This window comes from Cupressus sempervirens, chromosome 1, assembly GCF_028749045.1.
Source record: "Cupressus sempervirens isolate cs-2001-9-10 chromosome 1, ASM2874904v1, whole genome shotgun sequence".
Lineage (NCBI taxonomy): Eukaryota > Viridiplantae > Streptophyta > Pinopsida > Cupressales > Cupressaceae > Cupressus > Cupressus sempervirens.
Window position 1 is genome coordinate 335,211,272 of NC_143118.1, and position 20,157 is coordinate 335,231,428.

The following is a 20,157-nucleotide window of genomic DNA, read 5'->3' on the forward strand; positions in this document are numbered from 1 at the left end:
ATAACCACAAGTGAAGATGATATCATTATGTGCTCCTGTGATAGTTGAATAGGAAAATGGGTGGATGCCATCCAAATTGATGGCATAATGAGGAGGACTCCTTGCCTTTATGAATGGAGACAAAGGTTATATTGGTTAAAGGCAAGGTGATAAAGGTGTTCTTTGTGTGAATACTCTCAAATAAGCTTTAAACATGCTCACACCTAGAAGCTATAGGTTCAAGACAAAATAAGGTTAGCTAATCCTTGAACATTTAGTGGGCTAGCATTGTAGTCCTCCCACCAAAAATTTGCAAATAGAATGAATAAATAGAGAATAAATTCAAAACTAAAGATAAAAGCTTCAAGATTCAAATTTTTTCAAGAAACTAAAAGTTACAGGACGTTTTCACATAGTTTCTATTTTTTTTTCCAGAATGACTTTAGATGTGTTTGACCTCCAACTCATCAGAAACTTTAACTATGATATCTTCTTTTGTTTCCAAGACATGCATTGGCTGGTGGAGTTGATTACTCCATCTATGATTAAAGATGCACTGAATGATCTGATTTTTCTTTTGTTACCACAATGGTATTGTAAAATGGCATCTTAGGCCCTATGCATGGATTCATAGAGGGAAACCATTAGCTTACTTTCACCATCCACCAAACATAGAACCATGCCTAATGGTTTTCCCAGGAAAAATATCTATAAATAAAGTTCAAATTAATAGGAAAAATCTATATTGGATAGTTATAAAAAGTAGCAAATAGATAAATATGATGTCCCCAATTAAGACTAGTTTGGCCAACCTATCTGGGAGCAATTTTAATGAATGAAATAAATGATTTAGTTAATTAACAAATGAAATTACTAGATAAATACGTTTATTCAGTTATTAACAAATGGAAGTACTAAATAATTTTGCCGGGCTAGTTGAAATAATTTTACAATACTTTACTTGAGACTGACATTAATAATTGGTGCTAGAAGGGCGACTTTTGTGTGTGATGAGTATTTTATGTTTGGGTGGACCTAAGTTGGGAGTAATGAAGAAATAAGGACTGTTTGGTCAAGGAGAAGGAACACAAATTTGGAACAAAAATTTTTTGAGCAGCATGAGTGTTTGATGGAACAAAATCTTCAAAAAGCACAGTACAAGTAGGATGAAACAACTATCTAGATTACTTAGATTCATCATTTGTAGATCTTAATAAAAAAAAAAAGAAGGATCAAACTTACGCATCTATAGTAGATCTAGGATGGGAAGTAACCAATTCCAAGGTGCCTATTGCCTATATCCTTCAGCCATGAAACTGAACTGAGCATATCATACTTGCAAGCAATGATATTTGAATGGATTTTTGGGCAGTATGCTATTAGAGTTCTGTTTATCAGACCTCTGTAATGATAAACCCAAAGGCATAATGTAGCAAGACTATGTTCTCAGTGAATTTGCTTGCTGTGAAAGAAAATATTTTATCTATATTATAACCTAGTTTCCTCCAAATAACTTGCTATTAGTAGGGTCAAATGTTAATAATCATATATTTACACAAAGGCTCAAATTTGCAAATCATTTTGCTTCTGAGTTTCTGGATCTATGAAACATTCTTTATTTTTCTCTCTAATTTATTCGGAATAAGGATTGGATAAGATTAGTGGAACATTTGTGATAATTTCTTAGGGAATTTATGTTTAAAATTGTTTTTTATCCTAGGAATCTCCTTCACATATTGCATGAACACCTCATTAAAAATAGTTTTTGCAGCCTTCACTTGATGGGTTGTGTTGGAACATGGAGAGTCTATCAAGATATTGTTAATGAAAGGAATTGAGGTTACAAGGCTTTTTAAACTGAACAATTTTGTGATAAATTAGGCCATCTCTACTCATACAAACATCTCTAATTTGTATGTTTTCCCATCAAACTAAGGAGTCAAGGACCCAAGTATGGCTGTAGATAAGTTTGTTAATTTGTCTACTGCCTTTAACCATATTTTTTTCCCTCTTATACTTCTCGATGTCCTTAAGCATCAGATCCAGATAATGTGTTGTAGTATGAGTTCAGCAAATAGTGTGATGCCTATATTGAATAAGTCCCTCCATGACTATAGTTGGTGTTTTGTGAGACTTGGAAAAATTCTCAACCTTGACCTATTGAATCACTCTATCCAACAGGTTGTTACAAAGTCTCAATATTTTTGACTTCATGTGAGACATCTAAAGACTTGAAGAACGTTAATGTATCCTTTGAAGCCACATAAAAGGTAAGAAGGATCTTGTTCCTGCCATCTATGCATCCATTTTATAAAATGTTGCAGCCCTGTCTTCACCATACATTTTTGGTGATCATCAACTAAAAGTAGTGTATTTGTTCATGATTTGCTCTAGCAGTGAACCACTCAATCCTTAACCACTAGAGTCTGAAAATCCTTGCTGACAACTATTAAAGTATTTAGCATTGCTTCCCAATATGGACTTCTTGCTATATTAAAGGTTATATTGTTGTAGCACCATAAGTTTGACCATTGCTGTCCTAATTGCATGGTGCTTCTCTTTGTTGCAATTAGTACTTTCAAGTTGATGCTCTTCCCTTGAGATGTTGCAAGGAACAAAGAAAACATGGTGGAGGAGGAAAATGACTATAAAGAGTCTCAATAGTGGTGGAAAGTAGACCCTTAATGTGTGGAACTATAAAAGAACATATAGATGCATTGAGGTTGTCATCGTCTCTGCCATTGCTTTTATTGCACCCTTTTATCTTCTTCATGTCATAAATGGCAAGTAAGGGATACAGTTCTCTTTGCTATGTTTGCGTTGCCTTTGAGGCTTAGTCTCCTGCTTTCACCTACTTGAGGTCTCCCCTAGAATTATCACCATGTCATTTCCTATATTCTATCCTCATTCGGTGGCTACTGATCTGTAAAATTTGAGGCACACATAATTGGTATAGTTTAGAGGAAGTATAAAGTATTGTTGATTCAAGATTTTTGCTAGATTGTTTAAAAAGAACATTGTGGTTTTTGAGGATTTAGAATCTAGAGTACAACATTGTAGGCAGAGGCAGAGTAGGTGCATTTGAAGTTTTTCTAAAGCATGTATAATGGAGTACTTAATCGTGCATCCATAAATCAAGTATATGTTAAAAATATCAAGTTTAAAAAATCTTATTTTGCAATGAACATTCTCTCAAGTATAACTATGGATCAATTCATATTAAGAGACTTCATACTAACTTATAGCATAAAGGATAGCAAATGATTTGATGTATTAATATTCTCTAATCTGTTTTATCATGGCATTCTAATACAACTAGGATTTAAAAAGAAAAAAAATGTATGATAACCTTATCATCTTCATCTCTTCATTTTCTTTCTTTGATCTCTTCTTTTAGTTTCTTCAGTTTTCCATTCCCTCAAGGTTGTGCCTGTATTTCCAATGAACAATTTTCAACATCATTCACTCAAAATTTCACACATGTGACTAACAATGTCAAGTTACAAAACTAAAACTCTAATCAAAATGGGAGGAGTAGAGAATGGAAATATCTCTAAATGAAGAATCCAATAAGTGGGATGGGGGTATTACATCTCTTTCCAATTTAATTATGCAAACCTTTGAGTGTCGTAAAGACCCATTAATAATATGCAATGTCTTTTGCATAAACAAGGCTATATGACTTCTCGATATGCTTTTTGGTATACAATGCTTGACCCTATTGAACAAAATATGCCTTATAGTAATGCCATCAAACTTTAACTTACTAAATCAGTAGAGAAAGAAAAATGGTATAAAATTAAATTGTGTACAAGTTTTTTGTATCAATCTTTCAGATCAGATTTCATGATTCATCATTAGGATATTATGAATCACAAAATAGGGTACATAAATTGTGTACACAATTTAATCCAGAGACAACTTTCTCTATACAATCTAGATTGTGGAAATCTCTTATTATTGATACTAAGTATGAATGATCCAACTATATTAAACATCTTACACAATTTGCTAAATAGAGAAGAATGGGTTTTTAACCTTGAAGGTTTGATTGTTTCCAAGAGTCAATGCAGTAAGGAAACTTCTGTCAATTGTGCTTGCTGCTACTCTAACTAATTAGGGAGTTGTATTTGTAACTGCATCCTAGTAAGGTCCAAACATGCTAACAAGAGTGAGCACTATTTTGAGCTATGACATTGCTCAATTATGGTAGAAAAAATAAACCTTTGTCTATTCACAAAAAAATTTGATTGTCTTCTCGTCCACACAAACCTCTGGATGCATCAATGACTTTTCATTGTCAGACACTGATGACACAAAACTCTATTAAACAAAATAAGATTGCACACAACTATTAAATATTAAGAACTTTTAGTGATGCAAAAATATTTGGAGAAAGTCAAAAGAAAATTCAATATTTCAAAGAATAGAAAATCTAAAATGAAATTGGATATTATAGTAGTAGAAAGCAAACAAAATCTCCATAATATTTACCAGTATTTAAAGTTTAAATAGAGCTACAACTACCATGATTTGGTAACAAAAAGATTGGGTACAATTTTTACTGGCATTACTACTTTAGATACATACATCAGATATTTTAGGAGATTCTATGGATCTCAGAGAATAGAAAATTGAATGCTCCACTTTTCATGAAAAAAATGACTTTATATGTTGTACAAGAATTATGTGTTGGATGTTTCTATGGGTGGTAAAGTAAATGTTCCATTTTAAATTTCCTTACAAAAAAAGTTAACTAAAAAAGCTTTCATTTTCTTACTATGTAGACCAATTGATATCAAGGACTTACAAAATGGTCATCCAAGGATTGTGAACCACTTTGTTAATTTAGGCATCTCTATATCCCCTGCTGTAGGTGGACTTGATCTCTGGCAAGCTTATTTTGACTATAATCTCTGGTAGGTAATTTGTAAGATATTGCAAGCCTAACATCTTTGCAAAGGACAATTCCATTGTGGAGTGACTAAAAAAAATTCAGTCAAAATCAAATTTGACAAAAGAATCCAAATAGGAAAGCTTCTTTGCAAAAACTACACAGAACTGAACCAAAAGAATTTTCATTGTAACTTCAATCAGTCTAATGGGGACTAATTTATCCTCACATTATTGAAATTTTTTCATATCAAAAGAAGTAGTATGCTGATCATTTCTTTGGTAGTACATATTTTGAGTTTTTTACAGTTGGTAGTTTACTTGGAGTTAAATTTGTTTAGACCTCTCAAAAAATTTTAATGTTTTAAATTTGTCTAGACCTTTCAAAAAAATTTAATGTCTAACTCCTTAGAAATCTTCTCCTACATTCTCTTCTTGTTATTCCAAAGCTATGTCAAGTGGAGTTGAAGGCAAATGACCCAAATATACTTCAAAAGGTGACTAATTTGTTGAGAATGACCTGCTTTATAATAGAAATGTTAAATTTAGGGAAGTGACACACTCCAAGATTGAGGATGCTAATTCTTGTATCCTCTTATGAGTTGCACTGAGTTCATGTTTATCACCTATACATGGTCATTTATATGTGTGTGATAGGCAACACTCTTCTTGAGCCTTGTATCCTTATGGGCCAAAATTTCCCAACAAATTTGATGTCTCTACTTCAAACAATAGACTCAGAAAGCCCAAAGTAGACCCTATGCATTAGCAAAGAACATCACTCAGCATCTTTGTTGCTTGATAATCTTTCTTGCAAGGAGATGGCATTCACATTTTGGTAAAATCTAACTACTGCCACAAAAAAATAATCCTACATTGTCCTAAGATACATACTTGGGTTCTCCTTCAGCCGCTTCATCCTAGGACATCTTGGGAACATATGTCTAGGAGAATTTGACATTAATTATAGAGGCATTTTGACTTGAAATCTCAAAATACAAGTTTGGCATAAGAATTCTCCTAATCCTTATATTTTAAGATCCTATAATCTATAAAGACACACCTTATCCATATTTTCATAAATATTTCAAATCTCACTACATATTTTATTTTTCCCTATTTTTATATAGCTATTCCTTTTGTCATGCACTAACTGTCCCTTTTATAGATTAGTAGGATTCATGATAATACAGTTTACAATACAACCCTGGAACATTACCAGGTACACATTCTATAGTTATAACTCTCCTTTATCATAGAAACTAAGAAAACCCTCAAATTGGCTCAAGAGAGGTTGAATTTCCAACAAATTGACTTTCAAATGAGCATGAATCAGAAATAACAAATTAGATCTTCTTGAGATGAAAACCTTATAAGATAAAGTTGCTCAAAATTATAGGAGGGGAGATACTTGGACTAAGTAACCATGGGTCTTACAAGGATCTAGCAAATAGGTTATATATTTGGTTAAGATACTACTAAGGTTGCTAGTGCATAACACCATTTCATTTCTCAGGTTTGCAGAATGTAGTGAGACAAAAAGTTCTAAAATGTCAAGATCCTTGCATTCTCTAGATGATAGAGGTTTTATTCTAATTCTAGATAGATACGAGAAGGAATTGAGATCAAAGGAGCTACAAAAATATCTCATTCAGTCAAAGGATTTGGCATTGGACAATAGTACAATACCATGTAGGAAGGCCCCAAAATATTGGAGAACCTGGCAATACAATTTCTTTAGGGAAAATAAATTTGAAGAGGGAGAATTTTTACAATGCTGGAAGATAAACCACTTCAACCTTAGTTAATGATTCTTTAAGTGGTTTTCACGAAGTTTGATGGTTATTTATTGTTTATGTTGGGTTGATGAAGTTTATGTCTATGTCAACCAATTGTATGTTGTCATAAGAGTTTTTCAAAAGCCAATTATACCAAATTCAAAAGACAAAATAGGTAAAGTAGAATATTAGCTAGAAAGAATATTAGGTAGGATAGAATTGATTTATATGTCCAGGTGGAAACTGGCTATGTCTTGTGACCATACTGTGCTTGGACAACCTTTTTCTTGAGTTAATGCCCACAACTTTCTCAAATATTCTTGATGGGCCAGAGACATAGAATTTGTTAACCTATAAACATCCTAAAGTTCCTTGGATTCTTAATGGGCTAGAGACATGGAATTTGTTAACCTATAAACTTCCTAAATTTCCTTGGATTCTGGTGAGGACATCAATATGATATGAAAATAAAGATACATCTTGTTGTAATAGAATACACTTACTTTTTAGACTAAAATGAAAAAGGTCCTTAGCTTCTTTGACCCTCTTGAACATAATGAAAAATGATGTAGGTATATCAAGATTATTTGGTGTAGTAATAAAAAAGGTATATAAAAGGTTGTAATCCAGATTAGATAGGTCCTTTTAGGAGCTTCTTTTATGCTTGATCATATGTTGATAACAATTAGTAAGAGTGTCACCATGCATAATATAAATAATAGCTTACAAAAAAAATCATGGAGATTTGGCGGGATGAAAAATGCATCCTAAAGAAGATATTGAGTAATTCAAACAGAATTGTTTGTCTTATAAATGAATTTGAAAAAATGGTAATTGAGTAATTTAGACATAAGAGTATATTTGGAAAAACAAAGCCTAAGAAGTAAGATGTAGAATCTTTGAGGAATAAATGGTGAGACTCAAACATAAGTTAAAATATAATCCAATTATAGCTTACTCTAAGGTTTCCTGACCTTTGCTAAACATATGTAAAGATGCCATAAGAACTATATTTCTCAAAGAGAAAAAATAGATCCAAACTTCATCTGGATCAAATGTGGTGCTAAAAGGACTGAAGGATTTTTTAGCTTGCCAACACCTAAATTTATCTAGGATCGTATAAGGCCAACTAATATTGCATGGAATTCAACTGATAAAATTGATGAAATGAGAGCAATTATAAAGTTGAGAAACCTAGACTTATTTGCAGCAGAATTATTTCAATGAACCTAAACAAATTTGGTGCCTCTAATCTTGGAAGAGGCATTTCTTTAAGAAGAAATTTGGTCTATTGTGCAATCCCTCAAGTAGGGCGAATCCCCACATATTGATGGTCTTCCTGTAGAGTTTTAAAAAGCCAAACTTAACTAGATATATGCTAAACTTCTAGGTTTCTATATGGAAGCCATTCAAGTATGTTCCCTCTGTAAAGAATTCAATAGAGAAGTTATTGAATTCTTCCCCGAAGATGGAGATGAATCTTTGATCAACCATTTCTATTAGAATGATATTGTAGTATTTACCCATAATGGTCATTTAAGTCACCTAATGCATAGTTCATAATATCATTATTGACAACTATTGTCGAGGGCAAAAAAAAGAGGGTAAATATATAAAGGGAACAAAATGATCAAATATCAAACATTGTAGGTAGCCACACATAAATCCCATATAACATTTGCATTGTATGTTATGGGCAGCAGTAGTTGTGGATCATTTTAGACCTACGACATGCAAAGTGTCCATTTTATGTTAGTTTGAGCTTCACTTGATTTCAAGAATACTATAATATTCTCTACTTAACAAGGCCAACCACGTGAAGGTGGAAGCTCATCTAGCCTCAGCCCCCTCCCCCTAACATCAATCTAAAGTACCCATTATCATCTAATTACATACTTCATTCATTCATTCATCCATTTATGAACTATAACATTCAATCAATACAATCACATAACATTCATTAATATGATATAAAATTCATTAATACACAATACTAATCAATACTTCATTAACACATAACAATATTCATTAACATAAAATAAATATATGTATTAATATGCATCATTCATACATAATCACTTAAAACAAAGTTCTTTCATTATCCAACAAGGTGTATCAAAGAAGAATTTTAAAACATCATTTCTTTCTTTTGTTTTTTTGAGCTCTCTTAAGAAAAGTTCTCATAGGAGCATCCATATCTGCATCATTCTCCTCCTCTTTTGGCATTTGTAATGTCAAATTACAATGGCTCCTTCTCTTTGGAGGAGCAGGAGGTTACTGCACTAAAGGGGGCTTTGTTGCAAGAACAAGTGAATGGGATAAATTAGCATACTCTTTTTCTTTTTCTAACTGTTACAAGTCTGTAAGTAAGTACGAGTACAACATAAATTTCATTTTTCTTACCTGACAATGCCACATTAGGTACATTAACATTTTGATCTGCCACCGCATCAACATGTTGAACACTTGGAACATGGTCCACTCCTTTAGCATGATGTTCAACATGCTTTGAAATATTCAAAAAAAGGATACACGTCAAATTCCAATTGAAGATGTTAAATTCTATTCATAATTGCATATTTAATTTTCAATAACAAATTAATACCTTCACCACTACAATGCACATCATGGCCTTCGTCATGAGTAGGTTCTGTGGTAGGATATGAAGGTTGTAGTAAAATGTTATGCACATTGTTATGTAGTCAATTTACGTTTAAAACTAATACCAAAAAAGATTCTTCTCAACTATTTAATTTCATTTACTTTTCATTTGATCAATTTACCTGTGAGATATCATTTGGTGCACTAGATTGTTGGGCAAGGTTTATAGATTCTTTGAATAGGCGTACAGCCACAACTTTATAGCCTTCCTTCAAGGCAATTTTTCTATCTTCATCTGTGACCTCCACATTGAAATCTGTGCCCTATGTTTTTTGCTTGATAACGTCAATTTTCCATGTATGGTTTCATTAAACAAAACTGTTTGCAACATTATATTAAAAATAAATAAAACTTCATTGCTCTACTTACAAGTCGAGACTAAAGATTCATATAGCCACCAGAGCCAAGTTTGTGTTGGCCAACCTTTTCTACTCTCGCTTTTGTAGCCATGGATGTGTCCTACAATCTATGAACAATTTCAAACATCTTAGATTATATATTTACAAATATCAATAATTAGTGCATGATTACAATGTACTTAATACTATAATGACATACCTCTTTTTGCCCTATGTTGCTTCATTATCTCTATCTTCACATAGCCTATTCTCCTTTGCATCTTCTATTATTTCATTCCACTCCATTGGTGGAATCATAAGAGGATGGTTGTACTTTGGGTTATCCTTAAGAGCCCTTCTATATTGATCCCATACAGTCTTTATATGCTTTGCTGCTCTTTTTAGAAGTAGGCCAGTGTCAAAAATGTTTTTCCCAAATTTCTTCTCAATAGATGCAATCAGCTAATTTTTTAATTCCACAGCTTGTAAATTCCACCTATTTAAAAAAAAAATAGATTTTTAGATCAATAACTTTAATATATTACAATAAATAGAAGAAAAGAAAAATTATGTAGCAATGATATGAAACTACATACCTTTTACGTATGGTGGGTCCAAAAGGTCTCAATGTCATATGAAAAAGATGTTCAAAGAAAGCATTATTACCTACAAAAACATAAAGGATTTATCAATTCAAAATGAGTAATGTAAAAGTAAACTAAATTTACACTTTAAATAATAACAATTTTAAAGCACCTAGAAGCTTTCGTTCTTTTAATGGAAACATAGTTTTCTTATTCAGCAACAATGTCCCTTCATACGAACCAGAACTAATCACACAAATTTATGTAGGAAATGGATCGGCTTCAGTAGTACTGCTCTTTGTTGGTCTATCAACTGAAACATCATGACAATTAAATGACAATTTTAGTACTACTCTCTATTGGTCTACCTCCCTTCCTATGTCCATGTCTCTCTATGTGTGGGTATACATATATGTATGTATGTTTGTATGCGTGGTGTGTGTATGCATGTGTTTGTGTGTATGCAGGCTTCTGTAGACATCATTTAAGCACTGATATGTTACTTTTTTGTTCATCAACTTGTAGAAAGACATTACAAAATATAGAAAAATAAGGTTTTACCAGTTCTAATGGGCATAGATGATGATGTTTGCATGGTCCTTGTTGCCGACAATGCAACAGGCAATACTGGACCGCCAACCAAAGGAGGAGTCTGCACTTCATCATGAGCTAAAGAATAGAATATTGTTTGCAAAGACATTTGCAATGGATAAAGATCAAATGGGATACTAGCGAGAAACATCCACAAAAAAAAAAAGGGTAAGTGTTATAATGTTGATCAAAACAAACAAAGTGTCACTTACACAAAGGTTCTGCACAACAACCCTCACCATGTTCACCATGTGATGTCACAACTGGCACATATGTCTATACAAGAATACATAAAATTAGAGATCATGATCCATAAGATACTATAAAATATTAATATCTACTAAACTTCTATTACTGCTTTAGTCGAATTACTGGTTACCTTCAAAGATTGGATTCTACGGTCCAATTTTATTTTTAGTGCCTCTTTCTCCTCACTTCTGTCACCCTTGATGATAATGTTAACAAGTTCATCAGTGTATCTTTGTGTAATTTGTTGGGTGATGAATATAGGGTCAGTGCTAAGGGCAATGTCATGTAGATATGATGCCCATATTTCATATTGCATTTGATCAGTGATCATTGTAGCTTTTTCCTATCATTTGTGACATCAAATATCCATATACTTTCATCAAAATAAATCCAAAGCCATAAAGAAAAGAACATAATAATATGACATTTGTTTCTATATTAACATTAAAATTTACAATAATTAATGTTTACCTCTATTGAAGGTGTTCGAGATGGTGCATCCATATCGCCCTATGAAAAAAATTAGTAAGTCTTAGAAATCAGCAGCAAAATTAAAGTAATAGACTTACCAAAAAAAATATTAATAATAAAGTAGATTGTATATGTAAATTATTTTTCTTGAGTTAAAAATTTAGTGTAACTAATTTTTATATCTAAAAAAATATTTGACATGTTCTACTTAATATTTTCACATATGGTTTGGAAAGAAAAATTTGGTCATACAAGACCCCATCATAGTTGACATTGATCCTACCTGGCCATTTCATTAATCATCATGATCTTCATCCATGTCATCATCATCATCATCATCATTTTCATCATCATCATCACCATCATCATACTTGTTACTTTGATCGTCGTCATCACCACCACCATCTTCATCACCATCATCATCCTCTTGATCACTATCATCATCATGACCATCATCGCCATGATCATCACCATCTTCTTCTTCTTCATCATTGGGTAACTGTCATTCCTAATAATCATCTACTTCCTCTTGTGCTTCTTCAATATCTTCTTCTTCAATCACATTATAGTTTACCAGCCTTCCTCTTGGGTCATGTCTAACAACAAATTACCAACCTGGTTTGTGTGGAACACCAAAGTAAAATACTTGCTCACATTGGCTTGGAAGAACATAGGGCTCATCTATTACTAGCTCAAATGACCTTGTATTAATCATAGTAAATCCACTATCTTGTTCAATAATAGTCCTATCGGGATCATTTAGATTCAGTCATAACCTAAACTATTTGACAACAAATAGAACTATTTTGAATGAATTAAAGTCGCACTCAAGTATATCATCCAAAATGCCATAGTATCAATTTTTAGATTGTTGACTCGGATGTATGTCAATTCTAGATGAAATATTGGTGACCGCAAAGACAACACTTATCTCAGAATCACACATTTTCTTTGTTTCGTCTAACTTTTTTGTGTGGAATTTATACTCATGGTAGTACATAGGTTTGTGGTGTTTTAATTGCAATTATTCAAACATGCCAAGAATCTTCTCATTGATCTGTGAGTTGATATTAAACTTATGTCTCATGATTAGTAATCTTATGCATACCTTTGTATCTCTTAAGCCATATATTAGATCAAGTACCATTGGCATAACATTAGGATCTCCATTACGATGAGCTTCTTTAACCAATGATGCAACACCATCCCATGTTAATGAGTGACCATTTTCTTGAGACTATTCAATCCATTCTATCGTCCAATCAAGATTGTTTGCAAGATACAAGTGTAGTGCATCCCACTCATGACCAACTATAAAGAAGACAATTGCACCAGTTAGAAAAAACTTATATATATATGTGTGTGTGTGTGTGTGTGTGTGTGTGTGTGTGTGTGTCTATATATATATATATACACATATATATATGTACACATATATATATGTGTAGATATATATATGTATATATATATATCTGTATACATATATATATATATAGATATATATACATATATATATATATATATACATATATATACATGTATATACATATATATATATACATATATATACATGTATATACATATATATATATACATATATATACATGTATATACATATATATATACATATATATACATATATACATATATATACATACATATATACATATATACATATATACATATATACATATATATATATATATATATATATATATATATATATATATATATATATATATATATATATATATATATATATATATATATATTGATGATGGATAAAAATTGTTAAATTATAAAAAAAAAATTATAATTACTTCTCACCCTCCTCAATCTACCTTTCCTCGTTAGGTGCTCCCCTTTGAATTTTTCATTACAGTTGGGATCCTAAATGCAATCTACATGGATACCTGCTGCAAACTTTGGAAGATATTCACTAATATACTCATCAAACACCTACTTTCCTAAACTTCTCGAATGACGACATTTCATCTTTGGACCACAAATTGGACATGCAAATTTTTCCTTTGTTTGAAGACCTAAAAGATCATGTATAATTGGATCATGTACAATTATCATGCACAACTTAAGCATTCGATAGTAATGTGTAAGCACTATAATAGACCCAAAATATGTGATCTTAGCAATATAACATACCACAAAAATGAGTATTGCATGGAATTGAAATTTTTGATGTCCTATTGGTCTAGAGATGTCATACATAGTGATGCCATTCCATAACTTCAACAACTCGTAAATTAGGGGCTCAATATACACATTCATATCTTTAACTTGGTATTTACCTAGCAATTGAATGAACATAAATATTACGTGATTATTATAACCATTTTCATGCAATATTTATAAATTAAATTAGATAATTATAAAATAAAAAAATAGTTGGCACAATCATTGACAACATTATGTGCTCCCTCTTTATGGACATCCAAGGAGGAATGTTATTGTTAATAACAAAAATAGGCCATACTGAGTAAATAGATCTCATATCTCCATATGGATTGACACCGTCCACCACCAATGAAAGTTTTAGATTACGAGGTTCTTCTTTGAAGTGTGACCATGTTTCTTCTATCTCTTTAAATGCAGAACCATTGGTAGGAATTCACATAATATCATCCTAAATTCTATTGTCTGCATGGTAATCCATAAATTGTGCCAAGCTAGTGCACCTGAATAATCGTTCAAGATGTGGAATAATGGGAATGTACCAAAGAACCTTGTGAGGCACTTTTTTTGTTATTTGATCTGACTGATATCTACTAAAATGATGATCAGGGCATTCTGTTGCAAATTCATGTTGTTTATGATATAGAATGTGATCATTGGGACATGCATGTATTGTCTAATACTTTATTCCAATCTAATCCATAATGTTAGATAATTCTTGGTACGAACGAGAAAAAATGTTTGATGGTGGTAACAAAAACTCACAAATCAATCTACAATGACAAATATATATAATGAATAGTAATTGTATGCTAACATTGAAGATGACAAAAATGACATACCTTTGCATACGTGGCATTGCTACATTGGATATACTATTCATAACCTTTAAGTTCACCAACAACACTATAGCTGAGAGTAGAGTTGTTTGAAAGCCTTTGTATAAGGGCTCGTGTGCCTTCTCAAGTAAAGGTATATCAAGACCATCTTCATCATTATTATCAGATTCGCTAGTACCATCATTGTGAGCCTCTTCATCAACTACCCTAATAACATCTTCTTCAATCATGTCCTCTGGCACATTATCATCTTCTTCTATGGGAGTGTTATCCTCAACTTGGATATTCACACCTCCATGTTCCTCCAGTAGAAAATCCACATTCAGCAATGGACAAAAATCGTGCCCCCCTTCAACATGACCATATTGCCTATAATGACTCTAGACTATTGTGATTAGAATTATTTGATTCTTTAAGCCCTTAAACTTTTTGCAAGGACAATAACATTTATCAAGTTTTCTTTAGAACTAAGCCCACAATGCAGCCATTGTCTCATTATTTTCTTTTGGGTTCATATTGTCAGGCATGGTCTTTCTTCACAAGAAAATATACCTGCAAATAAATTGGACATGTTGTAGTTAATGTTTATATCTACACATATGGAAATTTTTGATTAATGTTTTCAAATGTAACTAAAATGATCCTATAATTTCTAGAAGGCCTAGATATTTGCAAAATGTGGATTTATAGACAACGTATCTTAGTTATTTGCAAAATGCCTCAAAGAGATGTCACAAGCTAAAAGTTACTTAGGTGCTAACAACAGCATGCCATGATTAATCTGATTAATGCATCAACTCATGAAGATGACTAAAAGATTAAAACATATTAATGCAATCTTCAATCAAGAACATGTGAGCTCAAAAGATGGGTAAATCTCAAAAACTTGTGAGCCTAAGGTCATTACAATTTCAGCCATGAAATAATTACAATTGAAATTTGTTGAAAAATAGGCCTAAGTGGGTTGGCCTAAGGGTCAAAAGAAGAATTCAGATTTCACTTAATTACAAATCAATTAGCTTATGCAAGTTTGGCATCATGGTGGTTGTACAATTTTAAAAAACTTAATCCATAGACCATTTGGGCCTAACATCAAGGGACGTGAATTTAGGACTCAAACATCTATAAAGGTTGGATGTTGAAATTCTTTGGAACATCAACCCTTCCAAGCACTTCTTGAGCCTTACAATGGATCCAACACCTTCTCTTGGTCCAATCTTGACCTTCTATGCAATAAAATATACCCCTCATGTGGATGGAATCTCCCAACTCATAACTGTCCCATTCACATAGTGACCCACAAACAACACCCTGTCACATTCAAAGATCTCTATCTCTAATCTCCCTGCATATCTCTACACAAAATCATATCAAATAGGTGTCAACCCCTCTTCCATGAGTTCCATATACAATACAGCAGTGGGAGGGGTCAAATTCATTGAGTTTGCCTTAGACAGTCAAGTTTTGTAACGTGACAGTGACAATCTCTTATTACCTATGCAAAATCCTTTACAAATGATTGTTCAAAAATAAAAGCAACATACAAAATAACCTTCTCAATCATTTTCATATTCAAATAAAAGATTTAAAGTGAAATAAATCTTGCACCAATTAAAAACAACCAAATTGCATAGTCACTATTCTGTGATAATTTTAATAGCAAAATACAGAGTTTTTTTATTGATTTTCTAGGGCTATCACATTGAAATCTCCTTAACACCTTTACACATTCATCTATGATGTTCATATAAGCTTCTTTTTTTCCTTTTTCAAATTGCCTAACTCCCTAAAACCAATCAAACTCCCTTTAACTGTATTGGGACAGTTTAGAACAATTTTTAATATCTTTAATAACAGTCCTTTATGATAACCTCAGGCTTTAGGACTCAATTATTGTGACATTTTTGAGACTAATTGACCCTTCTAATGCTTAAAAGACTCATAAACCTTCACTTAATCCAATGACTCTACCATAGTGCCATATGTGGCTTGTTTGGCAACATTTTGACATATTTTCCAATTACATTGCATTTATTTGCATTTGATATGCATTTTATGACTCTTTGACCCCATTTATCAACCTAGTACATTCTAGGACTCCCTTTTCCCATGACATTTTACTACATTACATAAATGACCCTTGTCCTTTCATCTTGATGCCAAGAATGGCTTACAACTTGAACTTTAATGATTACAAACATATCAAAAAGGACCTTCACAAGGTCTTATTACATCAAATGTTCTAACATGGTCATGTTGGTTATCTTGAAACCTTAATGTCTTCTCATGCCTTCAACCTTGACCTTGATGCTCCTGCATCATTCTCCCAAGGATCAAAGCAATCCAAGTCCCTTTGGATTGGTAGTCTTCTTCCTTTTCTTCCAGTCTTTAAGTACTCCATCAGCAGACCCTGCAATTAGATTGTACCCTTTGCTCTTTGTCCTCATGTACCTGCAAATAAATATCTTAGATTTATGCCATGTGTTCCATCCTTCAACTATTATCATGATATGCCCATGGTCTGCACCATCATCACCCATAGAATAACCCTGCAATTCTACAATAAGGCACATAACTTGTTGAAGGTTTTGCAAATGGCATGGCAAGCTAAGAAGGCTTAATCTTGTGCAAAACTTTATGGTCAAGGAAATTTGGATCATCATGGAATTGAGTAGGTAGACCTTCTAGGAAGTTGCAATACTTCAACCTTGTAAGTGTCACCTCAATGCAATGGGTACTAAACAAATAATTTAAGTTGATGAGAAATGGTTGTTATGAATTCAAATTGTAAGCATCACCTCAATGCATTGGGTATTAAACAAAAAGTTGAAGCTAATGAGTATGGGTTTTTATGAACCACAACTCATGAAATATGCATTAACTCCATACCTATTGTTTAAAGTGAGTATGGTTTTTTTTTTTTAAGAACATACCTGCTATTTACAGTCAGTAAGTTTCTAAATCCTCTAAGAAATTTGAAGCAATGAGCCAAAGTCACATGGTTGAAGATGATCATTATCCCCTCAAAGAGCCACCATTTGATAAATTGTTGCATTAAAATATGATCTAGAAAGGGCCTTTCCACATAGTATGTTGGCACTATTTGGCAATCATCGATCATGTGGTTATTGCAAAGAGGCTAAGGAACAAACATGGAATCATGGAGATAGTGCACGGATGTACAAACAAAATGCAAGAAACATCAAAGAGATTGCTAACCATTCAATGGCCTTAGTGAAGACAAAGCTTGGCACTTGAAATGCATAGTGCAATGGGATGGCAACGTCTATATAGAAACAAATATGCACTTCCTTACGAAGGAGAGGACTTAGAATTTTTTTTTAAATGTTTGAAAAAGCAATGTAAAGGAAGTGCATTTTCGTGGTTGTATAGCCACAGGCCAATGGGATTAGTAAGATATCAATTTTTTTGATAGAATGCCCAAAAAAGAGCTTGGAATGTTGATTGATGGACATGCATATGGCAAAGCATGATATGTAATGTTTTATGTCAAAAATGGCTTTGACTCTATTGGCTCAGTGCATGAGATACACCTGCAACTTCTCTACACAGTCAGCTTGCTATGAAATGTTTTAACCCAGATGGTCAAAACATGTACAAAGAACATGAATTGTTTGACTGAAGGCATTCATGACATTGGTGTCAATGGGTCTCTATGAAAGGCAAAGAAAGGATACCAATTCATTTAACAAAGTCCCAAATATCATACTTCCATCACAATTCAATTATGAAATATAACATGCAACACCATGTCTAATTAGATTGCTTCAAGGAGATATTTAATCAAGAATAAAATGAATGATCGCACCTGGTGTACACATTACAGAATAGAGATAGTGTTGTGAAATATAAAACTACAAATAAAATATGCAAATCCACTTGGCTTAAATTGGCACAATAGGCTTACAGCTCCAAAACACATCTTCAAAACACTAAATGAAGATTAGAACTATAGGCTATGGTTGGGTAACTTTTACTACACTGCCAAGTCACAAATAACAAAAAAAATACTGTTACTTTTGGGCTTTCCGAAAAAGGGGTGGGGTATGAAAATAAGGGTGCTTAAATTGTCTTGTCTTGAAGGTTTTGTAAATGGCATGGCAAGCTAAAAAGGCTTAACCTTGGGCAAAACTTTATGGTCAAGGAAAGTTGGATCATCACAGAATTGAGTAGGCAGACCTTCTAGGAAGTTGCAATACTTCAACCTTGTAAGTGTCACCTCAATGCAATGGGTACTAAACAAACAATTTAAGTTGATGACAAATGGCTGTTATGAATTCAACTTGTAAGCATCACCTCAATGAATTGGGTATTAAACAAACAATTCAAGCTGATGAGTATGGGTTTTTATGAACCAAAACTAATGAAATATGCATTAAGTCCTAATAATGCATCCCAGTTAAAAGCCAACAATTGGTATTTATGAATGAAAATGGAAAAAAGGAATTAAGTCCATAACCAAAACTTTTCGAGATTCGACATCACCTAGAAATGAATGAAAGTTATATCTTTATTTTCAAATCCAAGCCCCATCCTATAGGATGAAGGGAAGGTTAAGAGGGCATCAATAATAATAATGATAAATCACAGTTCATAGTGCAGCCTGTGGATTTTCTCTCATATTCTACATTAATTTCAAAGAATATAAAAGATTTATTTTGTTACATATTCATATTTGAAAGACTAGGAGAGTTTCATTAGGACTAGCTACCCCATAGTATTGGGAAGACTTGTAACATATTATTTATCAAGGTATCAGAAACAAAGATGAATACCTCACATTCAGTATGAGTATTAAGACATTCATTCACAAGTGGATATAATATATTAATCAAGATCAACATTTCCCTAATAAGTGTCATCAAGTATCAATTGATACTGTGATATAAGTAGAGTTTTGGTTTAGAAGTATTCTCTTATAATTAAATCATGAGTGAATAGTCCCTTATTCTTAGAATATATATAGAGCAAGGACATTATAGGTATAAACTGCCACCATTACAAGTAAACAAGTAAATATCAGAGGAAGAGTCAGTAACTAATAATTCCATCCATAGATATCTAAACGATTCTTTCCATAAAACATTATAAAGAGTCTATTATGTTAGTAAGACTAGAAGATTATATTTGAAGGAGATTCTAAAACAAGATTTAGTGATCAAATTATTATACAGTGACTACATCAAGTCCTTAGTCCTTATTATTCAGTCATTTAATCAGCTTAAACAAATATGCTCATATGCAAGGTCAAGCTGCAAAAAGACCTAGCACTTTCAATGCTAAATAAGAAAATGTAAATCATACAAAAAAAAATCAAATCCTCTAGGCCAACTCTAGTTCTCACCAAAACATAAAGGCACTCCAAGAATTTAGTCTTCTAACAACTTAAAACAACACCATATCTATTAGTTCCCACTTTCCATACTCTAAATATTTAATGTGCATGCAAATTGAATTAGAATACTGCAACTTGAAATAAGGCTAATAAAAAAGTCTACCAAGTTCATAGCATGTAAAAATGCAAATGCAAAATACCTGATTGGCATATTATAAGAGATGTTGA